This window comes from Juglans regia, chromosome 9 (genome assembly GCF_001411555.2).
Source record: "Juglans regia cultivar Chandler chromosome 9, Walnut 2.0, whole genome shotgun sequence".
Lineage (NCBI taxonomy): Eukaryota > Viridiplantae > Streptophyta > Magnoliopsida > Fagales > Juglandaceae > Juglans > Juglans regia.
In genome coordinates this window covers 10,949,844-10,967,753 of record NC_049909.1, presented here as the reverse complement: position 1 = coordinate 10,967,753, position 17,910 = coordinate 10,949,844, and the positions used below count along the sequence as shown (strand labels likewise).

The 17,910-nt window shown below is 34.9% G+C and overlaps 1 pseudogene; it reads left to right on the top strand.

Annotated features, from left to right (window-relative positions):
* The first annotated feature begins 884 nt into the window (after positions 1-884).
* Positions 885-3,547, top strand: LOC109000288 (annotated as a pseudogene).
* The last annotated feature ends 14,363 nt before the right edge of the window (positions 3,548-17,910 follow it).

Genomic DNA, 17,910 nt, shown 5'->3' with positions numbered 1-17,910 from the left:
AATTTTTACTATTTTATACTGTTTATTTACTGTTCATTAAAGTGGATGTTCTTAAAACTTAAGAGATGAAATATTTTATTTGGATAGCCAAAACTATTGTATGGTACAACTCCAGATGAGATATTTTCATCTGAACTGTCTATCCAAACTCACCCTAAATATTTCAAAGTTCATGTAAAGATAGATTATGCGGAAAAGGAAGAGCTTATATTTAGAGTACTGCTAGGTAGAAATCTCAAATAGACAAATTTCGCATAGGCTCTTTGTAAGAAATTAGTCCCACTAAAAAATAATAATTTTTTATACTTTTTAAAATGAGATCTACTTTTTTACAAAATTTGTATAAAATTGTCTATTTAAAAATCATTTCTCATATATAAAACACATCAATATAGAATTGGAGATAAATACATACATCAGTGCTTATCTAGCATTTATTGTTGTTTAAAAAGTTTATAAGAAAATAATAAATATTGTAAAAATCCACTTTATGTATTTGCCTTTTTTTTTTTTTTTTTTCTAATTTAGACAGTAGAGGTCAAATATAAAATCTCATACAATTCAAAGACTTGCAATAATCTCTCAATTTATAAAAGGAGAGTACTGGAATTGGCAGATGAACATAAATAAAATATATTTTATAAAATAAGGATACTCTTAATAGTTTTATTCCTATTAAACACATAAATTAGAAAAAATTATATCTTAGATAAATGATATTTATAATAGTGCTGCCTAATTATTTTTAAAAATAATTAATATAAAATTTAAATAAAAAATTAATTTTTTAATAATAAAATCTAATCCAAAATAATAATAATAATAAAAATACACAAGTCATAATGCATGTGTTCATCGAGCATTATTCAACGGGAACAAAAACACAGCCACCGCTATAAAATCCGCACTAATCCGCCACACGTCTGCTATATACTCTCCGTCTCTCTCTCTCTAAGCTGGCACCGAATAGAGTCGTCCGTCCACTTATATTCGCTTCGCCTCTCTCTCTCTCTGTCTCTGTGTCATTTGTTTTTCCGATTGTACGGCCCGGGCGAGACTCAAACCGGAGAAGCAAGAATAAAGAAGGAAGAAGAAGTGAAAAGGGTTAGTCGTCGGAGATGTCTGGCACGTGTGGTGGTGACTCGGGTGCTGCGGGAGAGATCATGCTGTTCGGGGTGAGGGTGGTGGTGGACGCCATGAGGAAGAGCGTGAGTCTGAGCAATCTGTCTCAGTACGAGCTGCATCCGCAGGAATTGGGTTCCATGGTTAACAACGGTATCAACCTCAATAACAATAGCAAAGAAGATGTGGCCGCAGCAGCAACTGCTGCAGCTGCCGGCGGCTATGCCTCCGCAGACGACGCCGTTCCCAGTTCTCGCGCCAGCCGTGACCGCGAGCGCAAGCGAGGTCTGATTCAGATCAACGGTCACACACATACACACGCTTCTTAATCTCACTCTCTTTTCTTTCATTGCCAAAATAATTGATTTCTCTGTTTTTCTGTATTTTAATTTGCTCGAATTGGAAGGTAATGCTAATTTCTAGTTCAAACAGATCATCAAACTATTTTTAATTGATAAATCCTACTTCATTCATTCATTTATATGATTGTTTTACTTTTACCCCAAATCATGCAGTATTTGATTTGTTTGTAGAAAACATTTTGATTTTTTTTCTTGGGGTTTTTTTTTTTGGGGTTTGGAGTGTTATTTGATTGATTTTTGGGGATAATGGATTATAACACACATATACATATACATACATATATTATATATATATATATATATATATATATATTATGCAGGGGTTCCGTGGACGGAGGAAGAGCACAAGCTATTCCTGCTGGGTTTGCAGAAAGTAGGGAAAGGAGATTGGAGAGGTATATCGAGAAACTTCGTCAAGACCCGCACGCCGACGCAGGTCGCCAGCCACGCTCAGAAATACTTTCTCCGCCGCAGCAACCTCAACCGCCGTCGCCGCCGAACCAGCCTCTTCGATATCACCACCGATTCGGTAAAGTTTTAAATCCACTTTTCTCATATTCTTTCTCTGTCCGAGTGTTTGGTTCCTGAGACAATAATTTTCTATTTTGAATAACTTTTTAATTTCTTCTCGTAACGATTTCTTGTAGAGGTGGAGAAGTTGACCTGATTTGGGGCAAATAGTTTTCAGCATTCTATTTTTACAACAGAAAAAATTCAAATGGGATGCTAAAACTTTATTTTTCTATTTCTTTGACAATTGCCTATGTAATTTTTTTTAATTGTTTTTGTCTTATGATTTTTTCTTCGGTTTTCTGTTTTGCTACATTTTTGTTGTTGAGAAAATGCAGAGGAAAACCGAACTGAATAGAATTGTAACTTTCCAAAAACCGAACTAAGGTGAGATTTGAATTGTGAGATGAGATAAGATGGTTCTAGATGAAAGTTGAAAATTGAATAAAATATTATTAGAATATTATTTTTTAATATTATTATTGTTTTGAGATTTGAAAATTTTGAATTATTTATTATTCTGTGTGAAAATTTGAAAAAATTATAATACTGAGATGAATTGGAGTGATTCTTGAATCCAAACCGGGTCTCAATGGTTTTGGTGGTTTCTTAGAACTTGCGGATGTTGATCTGATTCATTCAAGGGAAAGTAGTCGTCAACCAGGGACATTCTTAACTTGAATTTTCTTGTGTTTTCTCCCGGGAAAAGGTGTCTTAATTTCTTAGCATTTTCCTACATGTTCTCAACGACCAACCCAAAAAGATTTAAAACCAAGCTTTTCATGACCGTTTTCCCAATTGCGTGTATCAGGTCACGGTAACTCCAATGGAAGAAGTACTGGGGCATCACCAAGATACTGCCTCACAGCCACACCCATTGCCACCTCCGCCACCGGTCGATACTTGCAATTTTAGTGTGTTTCCAGTGACTGTTGATCCGGCAGCAGTTCCGGTCCCCATTATCAGTCCATTGGAAAACCTATATCTAGGACAGGGAAATGCAGCTGCATGATGCTCGACTGTCCGATCCGTGTTCACATGGCTCCTCATGCTCTTGCTCTCTCTGACCATAGCTTGAGAAATATGAAGTCGGCTACCGATCCCCCCACTGCGGACGCTAAAGCCATCTTTGCCATATGGGCAAAGGGAGTCGCCATCAAGGCACTCAGCTTTTCAGGCAATGTCAAGCTTCAACAATGGTGATAGCATAATCACTGTAGCCTGATGAAATATGGAAAATGGTTCATAATTAGAGCAGATGGGTTAGATAAATTTATCTCTAATTGGTTAGAGAAGACAAGGTAATTAGATGACTGAGATTGATCCTAGTTTGTTTTGTACAGGCCCAAAAAAGAACTGTCAGTCCTTTTCTACTTGTTGGTTCATGCGATTATCTTAGATTCTTGTTCTTTTGGCTGTTTTCTGCTGTAGTTGATATAACTGAAACAAGGGCTTCATTGGCAGGTGTTTGGGTCTACCCTTAAGTTTCTAGTGGTTTTTATGGCTATTCGGGGATTATTATTATTATTATTATTATTTATTTTGTTTAATGACTGGTGGAGAGGCATTTTCTTCCCCTTTTGGGTGATGGGACACAAATACATTAATATTTTGTGAAAGTGGATTGAGTTGAAACTCAATAATGGATCTTGGTAGGTCTTGTGGTATTATTAGTGCTGTGATGTGGATCATACATTTTTGAAGGCTTTTATTGGAAGTAATAGTTTAAAATTAAAATGGGTGGGGGTTCTTTGTTTTCACTCCTTAAAATTAAAAAGTTGGGGGACACAAAATTCTGCGGTTGGAGTTCCTTTCTTGACATTCTTGTTGAAAGGATCATTTGTCATTTGTAAAAGATAAGAAAAGGGTCTATGATAAGTGAGACTTTTTCCAATTTTGAAAATGAAATTTGCTACGGGCAAATTTGTTTCAGGTTTTTACTGTTCCTCAACTGTTTATCTATAATCTTTTTAGTTTTTCCTGTACAATAATTTTGCATATTTGTGAGTACATAATTAAATTATTTATCATATGAAAATATGATTCACTCAAAAAATGAGTAGTACAAAAGCTCTAGGAGGGTGTCGCGTAATAATTAGGAATAAATTTCTAGATCGTCTCATCAGAAAAAATTGACTTAAAATCAAATTCATTTAAAATGATGAAAATATTCACAAAGAGAAATAATAAAAGTGGTGGTATGTTGTAACACCCCCTTTCCATAGGTTAGGAATGTTACGTATTTTTCATAAAAATAAACTCGGTAAGAGATCTCAAATTTTATAAATGAAATTAGAAATTTAATTTTGTAGAAAAAAGTCTAATAAAATGTCTTCCGAAAACATTAAATGAATAAACTGAATAAATTTATATAAAAAAAGCATGTTTTATTTTAGAAAGTCTGAACTAAAAATAACTGCTCCTTCTATTTCTGGCCCACCTGCTTGTATTTATCATCCTCACCTAGGTGGTTAAAAACATGAAAACAAACTAAACTGAGTCGAAGACTCAGTAAGAAATCCATCACAACGTAAATATAATAAACATAAGGTTTTCATAAAAATTTTCATGCTGAGAGTTTAAAATTCATGGCTGTTCATACTGATGCTTATGCTATGTATGACTGATTTAACTGAATTAACTGACTGATCTGACTGATTTAACTAATTTATCTGACTGGCCAACATTCTTAACCATGTGTGCGAGGTTGTGTACCGACCCCACGTCCTGCTGCAGCAAGGGGAGCCGCTGATAGTATTCTGGAATACTATGGTGGACCATGTTTGAGTTTGTGGCTTGCACATCCACCCTGAAACTAAACTGCATTGGTACAATGTATTTGAATGGCTATCTTATTAATTGATACGATCTTATCTTGCACTTGAATTTAAGATGACTTATGTGTCTTATACACATGAGATGCATGACATAATACATACATAATTATAATTTCTGAATTTGAACATGATGTGGAATGACATGATTGTATGCTATGCTGGATGACATGTTTGCATATGACATGAGTGATATATAAATAATGTATGTCAATGAACTGACTTGAATAATACTTATATATAAGCTGAACTGTGATGATCCTAATTTGTGATCAAATTACTTGCCTCGTTGCGCTTCTTCTTGAATAACACTTCGTAACTTGACACCTATATGTAATAATAACTATTACTAAATTTGTTTGGAAATAAATAAGTACTAATATCTTACTTAATTAAACTCACAATCTAAAAGATAGTCAAACAAATATTTTGTTTAACATTATAATCAATAAATCATAGTATTTAAATTACTTAAATACTAATTTATAATTTAGTAGAATACTCGAGCTATTTTAAAATAATTCATAAAACTTAAATTCTTAAACTAAGATTCATTTCTTAACATAATTATTAAATCTTATGAGAAACCTAATAAATTCTATTAGATATTCTTAACATAATAATTTTATTAAATTCTACTAAATAGACAAAGGAATTTTAACAAAATATTAGCAAAATATCCTTATATAATAGCCTTTGACTAATATATTTATTTAAGAAAAACTGACTTTTAAAATGTTAAGCCCAATAAAATTAGTAAAACTATTGTTGAAATAAAATAAGATTAAATCCAATTTAAAATATGAGTCTATTTAAAGATCATTAGAATTTGTAAGAGTTACAATCTAACATAATATTATTACTATATGAGCCCAACAAAATGAGCCCATCACACGCATATAAGGGCCTAGGGCCCAAGGGCCCATCAAGAACCTAAGGATTCTTCTAGAAATAGAATACATGGCCAAACAAAAATAGAGAGTTTGAGAGAGAGGGAGAGGATCTACGATGGACTCACCGAGAGAGGGAGAAGGCCACTGCGACGGCTCAGGGTGGCTGGCAAGGGTCACGGCGGCACGACAGGGTGGTCCTCTGGGCAAGGAGGTGCGACGCCGAGAGAGAAAGCAAGAGTTAGAGAGAGAAAGTGAGAGTTAGAGAGAGAAACTGCTAGACTGAAAACAAAAGAGAGAGAGAATGGCAGAAGAAGGGAAAAATTTACCGAGAGGGGCTACAAGGCATAGTGGCTGGCTGGGTGATTGGAAGTGAACGGAGATGCGGCTGGGTTCTTGAGTAGGGAGGTGCGACATCGAGAGAAAAAGAGAAAATGTGGTGACGGGTTGGCAACTTGCAGGAATTCGATACGAGGGCTTAAAAAAAAGTTTTGTGTTTAATTCCAGAGGCTTCGTGGGTTTCTTATATATGCTAAGAATGATATATGGTAGGTTTTCATATATGCGTTGGTCTCCTATTAGAATTTAAATTTACTAAACTATGGATGAGGATGAATATGATGTTAGGATTTCAAATTAAAAAAAAAATAGGGATAAAGCTTACGGGTGAGGATAGGAAGAACAAAATTTAAATTCGACCAAAACTCTAAAATCTGATAAAAATCTAATAATAATTAGAAAAATAATAACACAAAACTCTAGTGATTTCAACAAGGGAAAATTGTATAATAGAAATTATTAAAATAATCAATATAAAATCTGATAAAACTATAATCATAATAATAATAGAAAAAGTTTACTAGGAAATTTATTTATATATCCTAAATTCAAGACTAATATGTTACAAATGTGCAATGAATGGAAGAGTATAACGAGAATAAAAAAAAGCACTACTTATGGACTAGATTCATATTTTTATATTTTTTGAATGTCAGAATGAAATGTAAAAGACTAACAAATTGAAATTAACAATCAAGGAATCAACTAAGTTAAACAATCTCAATTAATTAGAAAACTAATTAATAAAATTGAAATTATTTAAGTCATAATTAAGATTTAATTAATCTCATATGCAATAAAACTAAGAGATTAATAAAACTAAGCTAAGAATTAAACTAGATTAGAAAGTAATTGATAAAATACAAACTGAAAATTGAAAAATCTCAAAATCAAGATTCTATGGTTCATCCTTGTATTCAAATCACAAATTCTAAAAATCAATCCATAGCAATTGTAATCACTGTTAAACGAAAGCTTAAAAGAGCATGAAAAATAATTACATCAAACTTAAACATATTGAAAATAAAATATCCAAAATCAAATGATTCTAAATTAAAAATCTCAAAAATACACTATAAAATTCAGACTAAAATTAAGTAGAGATTAGGGAAAGAAAAGAGCAAGCCGAATAAATAGAGATGAAGATGGAAAGCAGTTGAGGAGGCTGGAGAAACTGTAGCTTGGACCCCTCGAGATTCTTCAAGCCGCCACGCTCTCCTTTTGTTTGCGTCCATTTCTTCCCAGCCGTTCAAAAACGAGGAAGAAAAAAAAAATAAAATCCTCTCTTGTTTGCATCATGCCAAATCACAAATGTGTGCTGGGTCAAAACCCAAACGAAAAGAAAATGGGCCCGCATGCTAACGTGATTTTTTTTTTCTTTTTTCATACTTTTCATTTCTTGGCATATAAAAAAATAGAAATTAGAAAAAAAAATAAAAAGGAAAAATAGAATATAAAAAATATGTTATTCATGTGAAGGAGTATAATCAAATTAAATCACAAGTTATAAAATTAAGCATAAACCATGCTATTAACCAATTTAAATCACAACTCAGATTTATACATCTTAATCATTTTTCCATCTAAAACCAATAATAATATAATATGAAATCTTTAAATATATGAGTTCTAGATGTATAAAATATGCAATAATACAACTCAATTACACCTCCAACTAGCATTTTGTTAATCATTGAGCAAAATAGTGAAAAGTAATTGAGATGAATATTGCATAAAGATCGAAATCCAAACAGAAGCAATCAAACACAATTCTAAATTCTCACAAAAGTGACACATTACTACTCAACTCCCAGGGGCTATATCCATCAAGACTATCTTAACAATCTTTCACATAGAATTAAGACAAATGTCTTAGAACTTAAATGTGTGTGTGAAGTTAAACTAGCTGTGTGTTCCTCATTACTAGCCATGATTTGTTATAGAATTTTTCAACTTTAAGATTAATCATTGCTGATTCCAACTACCTCAAAGCCCAAGGGACTAGCAGTTTTCACGCTAGCTCTGTTTTTAAAAGTTGAACACTCAACCCCCAAAGTCTTAGGTAACTATTTCTATCCCTTAATTTATGAAAGTTCCATAAATCGCTTTCATCTTTCATTCTTTTTTTTGGTTTTTTGGAAAAAAGCTCAACAGTCCTACATTTTACTTCTCATGTGTTAAATCAATGAACAGTAAATTGAAGAACACTACAAATATAAGCATGTGTAAAATGTCCTTCAAAACTTGCCACTTGTTCTACAAAAATCTCACAAAGTCTCATCTCAATGAGTATAGCATTTTAGTGTTTCAAGGTACACATCAACAAAATATGATGCATAAAAAAATCATGCTTTGTGCTCAAACTTGACAATAAATCTTCCCAAAATGATTTCACTCAACTACTTCACCAAGATGCTCAGATTTCACAAAATACTAGAAATAGAGTGTGTGTCAATCATATGTGTATCAATACACATCACATTGATAGAATTTTTTTTTTTTAAATCTGTGCACACACACTACCCCCCAACTAGTGAGAGACATGGTCCTCAATGAATCGAATGAAAGAAAACAAAGTGCACTGAAATAAGTAAGCAATACAGACAACCAAACATGTGATATAAAATCAAAGCAAAACAACGAATAAATATAAAAGATAAAATGCAATTAAACAAAGCTGTAAGGGGGAAAAAGATCAAAACACTTCCCTGGAATCTTGCACAAGCAAGATCTATTTGTTTGGATCAAAGGCAGTCATAAACGGCTTTAGACGCTGCCCATTGACAATGAAGCTATTGTCATTTTTCAGATTGACAATGTCTACCGCCCTGTGAGGATGAACCTTCTTTACAATGTACGACCCACTCCATCGGGATTTCAATTTACCAGGAAAAGTATGTAAGTGAGAGTTGTAAATAAGAACTTCCTGGCCAAGTGTGAAATCCTTGGGATGAATTTTCTGATCATGTAGAATTTTTATGCGTTCCTTCGCCATCTGAGTGTTGTCATAGGAATTTCGACGAGCTTCATTCAATTCATTGATCTGCAATTTTATCAACCCTGAAGCTTCATCAAGTGACATGTTAACATGTTTTATATCCCAAAGAGCTCGATACTAAATATTAACAGGTAAATGACTAGCTTTACCAAAAACTAATCTATAAGGGGACATCCCTAGATTAGTTTTAAAAGTTGTCCCATAAGCCCAAAAGCATCAAGAAACTTTACTGACCAATCTTTTCTATTAAGATTGACAGTTTTCTCTAAAATGATTTTGATCTCTTTGTTTGCCAATTCCGCTTGCCCATTTGCTTGAGGGTGACAGGGGTTAGAAACTCGGTGTGTGATACCATATTTCTTCATGAGTGTAGAAAATGATTTGTTACAAAAATGAGAACGCTTATTACTAATGATAACTTTGGGCATGCCAAAACAAGCAAACAAAGATTGCAAAAATTTTAGGATAACACGATGGTCATTTGTTTTGCAAGTGACAACCTCCACCCATTTTGAAACATAATCCACAATCAATAAAATATATGTGTTTCCAAAGGAAACCGGAAAATGTCACATCAAGTCTATTCCCCAACAATAAAAAATTTCTAAAGTAAGAATAGAGGAAATAAACATCATGTCTCTTTTGCTAATGGATCCTAATTTCTGACAAGACTCACAAGCCTTACAAAAATTATAAGCATATTTAAACATGGAAGGCCAGTAAAAACTGTTTTGCAAAATTTTAACGACTGTTTTCTTTGCTAAAAAATTACCACCACATGCACTCATATGACAAAATCTCAACACAGAGGAAAACTCATTATCAGGAATGCATTTTCGAATCAATTGGTCCAAACAATATTTGAAAATGTATGGATCATCCAAAGTAAAAGTGTCGTATCTCAAAGAGAAATCGACGCTTATCTTGAGTTGACCATTCAGAAGGCATTCGCTCAGTCACCAGATAGTTGACTATGTCAGCATACCAGGGAGCTCTATGAATCACAAAGATTTGCTCATCCGAAAACTATCATCAAGAGGGAGGATGACATTTGAAGGGAGGATGGTGGCAATTTGGAGAGATTGTCAGCTACCACATTTTCGACTCATTTCTTGTCCTTAATGGTGATGTTGAACTCCTAAAGTAGTAAAATCCAACGAATATAAAGTGGTTTTGTATCTTTCTTAGCCAACAAATACTTAAGAGCAGAGTGGTTAGTGAAAATAGTAACATGGGAACCAAGAATGTAAGCCCGAAATTTAGTAAGTGCAAAATCCACTACAAAACAATTCTTTTTCAGTAGTGGTGTAATTTTTCTAGGTATCATTCAAGGTTCTACTGGCATAATAAATCGCAAAAGATCTATTATCCACACGCTGTCCCAAAACAGCACCCAACGCATAATCATTTGCATCAGTCATAATTTCAAAAGGAATGTCCCACTATGGGGGTTGCATAATAGGGGCGGTGGTAAGCGATTCTTTAAGGGTACCAAAAATTTTTTGACACTCATCAGTCCAAACAAATTCAATATCATTTTGTAAAACAGTGCACAATGGTTTTGCAATAGAACTGAACCCTTGAATAAGCCGCCTATAAAAGCCAGCATGACCAATAAAAGAACGAATATCCTTAGCCGTCCTAGGGATAGGAAGTTTAGATATTAATTCAATTTTTGTCTTGTCGACCTTTATACCGTCAGAAGAAGCAATATGCCCCAAGACAATGCTTTGAGTAACCATAAATTGACGTTTCTCCCAATTAAGTAAGATTTTTTTTCCTCACATCTATGGAGAATACGTGCCAAATTATACAAACAACTACCAAAATATTTTTCAAAAACAAAGAAGTCATTCATGAATATTTCACAAATATCTTCAATCATGTCAGAAAAAATACTCATCATGCATCTCTGAAAGGTGGCTGGGGCATTACATAAACCAAAAAACATTCTGGTAAAAGCAAAGGTGCCAAAATGACAGGTGAAAATGGTTTTCTCCTGATCCTCAGGCCCTACAACAATTTGATAATAACCAGAGTATCCATCCAATAAGCAATAAAATACATTACTAGTCACTCTTTCTAAAATTTGATCAAAGTGTGGTAAAGGAAAATGATCATTCTTACTGACTGAATTAAATTTTCTATAATTAATGCACATTCTCCTACCAGTAACCATTCTAGTTGGAATCAACTCATTTTTATCATTTTGAACAACAGTTAAACCAGATTGTTTTGGTACCACTTGAGTTGGGCTTATTCATTTACTGTCTGAGATAGGATAAATGATACACACTGGGGGCAGCTTGAGCACTTCCTCTTTGACAATTTCCTTCATGGTAGGATTAAGCCTGTGTTGAGCCTCACGAATTGGTCTAGCATTGTCTTCAAGATGGATTCTGTGGGTACAAACAGTAGCATCAATACCTTTGATGTCGGCTATTGTCCAACCAATTGCGCCTCGATACTTTCTTAAAACTTCAATCAACTAGGTTTCATCCTTCTAATTTAACTTTGAGAAAATCACCACAGGAAAAGTGTCTTCTTCAAGACCAACAAAAACATACTTTAAATATTGAGGATATGTCTGGTGGTGGTAGAGTTTCAAATTGTGGTTGTCATCTTATAACTGCAAATTGTACTTCAAATGGTAAAGAAGAATCTGCAAAACAATCCAAAAATTCAAGGACATTTTCATCAACATGATCAGTTTTTTGATCAAGTAAAAATTCATGTGTCTGAAAAATAGAATCATCATCAAAGAAAGGAAAAGTTGAGCAAATAAACTTTGTTGGTGTTAAACTCTCTACAACATTCAAATAACTTGTGTCATCAAAATGTGTTGGCATATTGCAAGTATTGAAAACGTTCAACTCAAGTGCCATGTTCCCAAAAGTAAACTTCAAAACTCCACTTTTGTAATTAATCAAAAGTATTTGATGTAGTTAGAAATGGTCTTCCAAGGATGACAGGAGTTTGGTAAATAGTGGAGGTTGGCTGATGCATATTAAGAACTACAAAACCCACTGGGTAATAAAATTTGTCCACCTGGACCAGCACATCCTCTACAATACTGTAATAGCCCGTTAGAAATTCATTGGTGAAATTTCTATCGACTTTAGGAATCTCGTAAAAACCCCATAAGTTTTTATGAATCGACCAATCGCATAGGTTTTAGTCTATTAACATAGTCAGTGTTATTACTCACTATGGTGCTAGAAATATGAGTTTTATTTATTTGGGGTGGTTAGAAGTGTCAGAATGCATTATGGTCCACGCCATTACACTCAGTGGATTATTTAGAATTTTATGGCGCAATATCCTATTTTCATAATTCCGGACGAAACGTCTGTTGGAAATTATGAAATTATTTTTAGGGGCACTTCGAGGTTGAATTTCGGTAAACGATTTTCACTGTAGGTTAATATGAATATTTAGAAATTTTTTAGTGTTAAGTTTATGATTCACTTTTTTGGAGTGAATAGTAACCTCGATAAGCGCACCAATTGCAGTATTTCAAAATCATAGTGTGGAATGTCCAAATTAGATTAGAGAAGTTTTATTTGGACACTTGGCAAGATCTTAGCCACACTTAGTGAATACTATTAGACACTTGGCACCATGAGGAATGTTTGTTGGATTTGAAGGAATCAAGCTGTGAGATCATGCCACTTAAGCAAAACTTTGTTTCATCTGATCAACCAAATTGTGCCAGACCAAAGAGGTTTTCAATCCTAGTGAAACCCTAAATTTTGAGAATCCAATTGAAAGCCCCAAAGCTTTGTTGAAATCGAAACCCTAAACGGTTTCTCCAAAACCCTAAAGTTGGCCTCTAAACCCTTTATAATCCGATTTCTAGCATTGTGTTTAATCACTTGATTAAATCACTTCCACATGCTATTAATCCTTCATATTTGTGTTAGAACATCATTATCCAACCTTGTTAACCTTGAAAAATTGATTGGGCCAAGTGATATTGGATTTGGACTTGATAGCAACCCAAACCCTCTTTAAACCTCAAAATTTAGGCTCATTCGGTTTAGGCCCATTTAAGGCCCACGAATTTGGTCACCATGGGTTTGCTTCATGGCTAAGTTTTGTACCCCCACTTGGCTGGCCAGATCTTTACAAGAAGGGCCTAGAAGGTTCTTGAAAGACAAAGCTAAATGGCCACCTCACTCTTTCACTCTCACACTCCACCTTGAGAAAAGATCTTGGTCTGATTTTTATGAGAAGAAAAGGCCAACACTCAACCATTCCTTCAGTCCTATCACTTCCCATAACTTGTGTAAGAGGCTCTTCAGTCCACTTCCCACGAAAAGCAGCTCTCCTTTACACTTTTCCTTCATAAAACACAAAAGACACTCTCGGACAGTTTTTCGTACCTCTTTTGAACGCCTGTTTCGAAGATTTTTTAAGTGTTTTATCGCAAAACTTCCTTCATGAAAGTTCTTTCTTTTGGAGTCTAGTTTACGTGGATACCTTATTCGTTCCATTTGGAGATCATTTGATTGGTCAAAAGTTGTTTAGACCCCAGAAAGGTCATTCTGGGCGATAAACTGGAGAGTGTGTTATATTTTGGAGTTTTTGACCAAGCTAATGAATAGATCTTGGTCCGAAATTTTTATGGAGTACTGTTAACATGTGTATGTGATTATTGGTTGAGGATTTGTTGCATGATTAAAAGTTTTGGTGAAATATTTTCTTAGATCTAGAAACTTAGAAACTGGAAGAGGAAAAACAGTTTCTGTTTTGAGAAAGTTTAAATCTTTTATGGTTTAATCTTATTCCAATGACTTTGATATTTTTATTGGAAGATCCTAAGCATCTTATATACATGTTAGAATGTTATTTTGAAGATATTTGAAGTTAGTTTCGAACATATGAAATTTTATGCAAGGAGATATTCGGTTAGGCCAAAGTGATGATGTTCTTGGCTAAATTTATGTTTTGGTTGATGTTTACCCATGTGATCTTGAGTTTGAAGCTTGGATCTGTTTTAGGACACCTTTTTGAACCATGTGATGTTTTGGTTTGAAGATCACTTCTTTATAAGTCATGGATCAAGAGGTTGATCAAAACAAGTTAGAAACAAAATTCTGTTTTGAACTTAGAAGAGAAACCAAAAAGTTCAAGTATGGTTTTAGTGATTTTGATGACTTTTGTTCATGATTCAAAACATGATTATTCTTAAGAATATGTTATGAGTGTAGTAGAAGAAAAATTTTGGTTTAATCATGAGTTTTGAGATTTGAAAGAATTACAACAAAAAGCAAAGGAAATAGCCTTGTAAGTTTCGGCCATATAGAGTTTTGATGGTTGTGTTTAGTTTTAAATTTTTCTGAATTGATATTTGAGCTTAGGACAAAATTTACATAAGGTATGTAAATTTTGGTGATTTTTAGAGTTAGGATGCAAAATCCTTATGTTAGGGGTAAAATGGTCATTTTCCCACATGTAGAGGGTAAAATGGTAATTTTACTCTAAGTTGATATTTTTCCATATTCCTAATTGTTAGTGATTAAGTTCTAATTTTTAGAAATCACTACTTTCAGTTTCCCGTGATCGCACTTGAGTTTTGTCTCGAAGCGCGAAGATCGAGGTAAGTTAGCTTTTAACTTACTATCAATTTAATGTGTATGTGTGATAAGTAAGGGAACTAAATTGTATGTATGCATGTTATCATATGTGCCATGCCAAGTCATTACATATTTATCTGTTACACATAATTTATTCTGTCATGAATTATTCATCTGTTACACAAGATATTCTGTCACGTATTGCTATACATGCTATACATTGCAAGTATGTCATGTTAAGTTAAGTATGCCATCTGTTACATGTATTTCTTGTCATGTAATATTCATTGTCACATGTTACGCCATGTTAAGAAATGTTGTCTGTTATATGGTATGCCATGTTACGAAATGTTGCATGTTACATGTATGACATGTTATGAAATGTTCTCTGTTACATTTATGTCTCGAAGTATGTCATGTCTGTCGTCCTACGTTCATGTCACGTTATGTTACGTCAAGATTTCTGTCTTTTATGTCACGTTCATGTTACGTCACGTTACGAAATGTCATGTCTGCCAGTTAAGTCATTCATGTCAATCACGACCCTAAGCGCTAGGATGGGGTAATATCCTAGTGGAACTCCTTTGTTCACGCTGGAGTGTCTAAATAGGTGTGAAATTCCCTGGGTTGACGAAGTACAGTCAACAGGTTGCGAATGGGGCCTAATTAGCTGGTCACCGGAGCGCGCCAGGCACTAACGCCGATGGTGCCACACATTATGTTACGTGTGTCCACAGCAAGTGTGGCACAAACAGATAAGTCATGGAGCCACAACAACTGTGGAGCATGAAGTATGGGGCCACAACAACTGTGGAGCATACACTACGTGAGACACAGCAATTGTGACACGTAGAATACGTGGGGCCACAACAACTGTGGAGTACGTATTAACGCACTCACAGCTGGTATAGAAACCTATGATGTGATGCGGTAATCGGCAGGGACACACGGCTCAAGGAGACCTGTGTAGCACCCATATGGTCACTTTAATGATTAAGTCTATTGAATAAGATTCCAAGTTCAAGTCATGTTTCACGTTATGTTATGTTCAAGTTTACGTTCATGCAATCATGGTAATCCCATGAGACAAGAATATGTTCCAAGTTTATGTTACGTTATGTTCCAAATTCACATTTATGTTATGTCATGCTTAAGTTCATGTTCAAATTATGCATGTTCATGTTCATGTTATGTTTCAAGTCACGTTCATACTAAGTTTCAGTTTAAGTTATGCCAGTTATGTTATGTTGTATGTCAAGTTATGCTAATGATTACTTATGATTTGATTATGCATTCATGCTTTTACTGCCATGCATGCATCATTAACCTGTGTGGAAGTTTCCTGTTAACTTGCTGAGATTTGTAATCAAATCTCACTGTGGTAGTCCCAACTTCCATTCCCCCCGAATGGTAGATTTTGTTACAGGATCTGAAGGAGAATCGAGAATCGACCAACTGGAAACGGTCAACTAAGCGACGATGCGATGTAGGTGTTAGTACAGTAGTTATCTCAGATTACTACTTATATTTGTGGAGTTCAATCTCCATCACTCTTTTGATCACAACCATTTTGGCCTAATGTTGTGATATCAGTTTTTGAGTATATCATTATGTATGAAGTATGTTTTAAGTATTTGGGATATTTCAGTTTGGTGCATAGTATTGCTAAAGAAAAAATTATCCGCTGCGAATATTGCATAATGCTAGATGCATGTTAGGAATATTGCATCTTATATGTCATGAACGAGGGCAGGTAACCTTGTGTTGCATGTCTCGACGCTTCAAATGTCCGTCCGATCCCAAGCGGAATTTGGGGGCGTCACAAATACCCCTTGGCAACTTAACTGATTTGTCAGATAACTGTAGCATGATAGAGGTCTTTTTCAGCTTTCCCAATCCCAATTGCTCATACACTGAGAATGGTTGCAAGTTCACACAACTCCCCAAATCAAGTAAAGCTCTCCCAATGTGTGACTCACTGATCATAATGGAAATGTTGGGAGAGCCGGAATCTCCGAACTTCTGAGGAGTCTCGTTCAATTTCAATGCATTGACTTGCTCCGTTAGAAAATCTTTCTTCTTTACATTTAGCTTCCTCTTCACTGTGCACAAATCCTTCAGAAATTTTGCATATGAATAGGCTTGTTGTATGGCATCCAAGAGTGAAATATTAATCTTTACTTGCTTGAAGATATCCTGAATCTCAGTGTGATATTTGTTCTTTTGGCCAGCTGCCAATCTCTGAGGATAGGAAACCACAAGTTGGTACCCCTACTCATTTTAGCATCTGTACTCATAGGCTTTTTCGACTCTAATCTCACTACCTCTGGTTCTTTTTCAGTTTCATCAGTCTCTGTTGCATTTTCAGGTGTAGGAGCAACTACCTGTTTATCAATGGTCATTTCTGGTTGGGAACTTCCTTTCCACTTCTCAAAGTAAGAATAGCATTCGCTGTCTTAATAACATCCCCTGAGATATTATGTACCTGTTGTAGTTGTTGCTAGTATACTTGAGGATTAGGCTGAGGCTATGCTGGAAATTTTCCTTTCTGCTCAATTTCGTGCTCATCTTATTGATGTTGCCCCGCAAGTCATTTATGGCCTGAGTGTTCTGATTATTTGTGGTGGCCTGAATCTGCATGAATTGCTGAAGTGTATCGACCATCTGTGTCATACTGTCATCTAGAGACTTCTTCGCAGATGATTGAGGCTGAGAACTCTGTGTAGCTACATGAGGCTGAAATCCTGGAGGTGGTACAAAAAGATAGCTCTGAGAACTCTGATATGGCTGATACTAGTGTTGAGGAGCAGCCTGATGAAATGGCTACTGAGAAGGTGGCGGAGACTGGCCAGGCTGATCATTCCTCCATGAGAAATTTTGGTGATTCCTCCACTCTGAATTATGTGTATTGGAGAAAGGCTGATTTTGTGCTCTGTTTACCTAGTTCGTTGATTGCATATGCTCAGTCCTATTCTCCTGAAATAATGGCATAACTGGATAGTCCTGGGTCTTGTGGTTTGAATCCGCACATAAAGAGCATGCCTCTACTGCTTTCACGACCTTCACTTTTTCCATCTCCATGACCTCTAATCTTCTAGTCAATGCAGCTATTCAAGCTTGAATGTCAGTGTCCTCTTTAAGCTCATATTTGCCCCCACCAGCAATAGCCATCAGTGGCTGTGCTGTCAATGAAACTCGATCAGTCCGAGTATTACATTGTTGTGCACTCTCAACAAGGTAGTCAAAAAATGACAATGCTTCATCAGGTTCTTTACT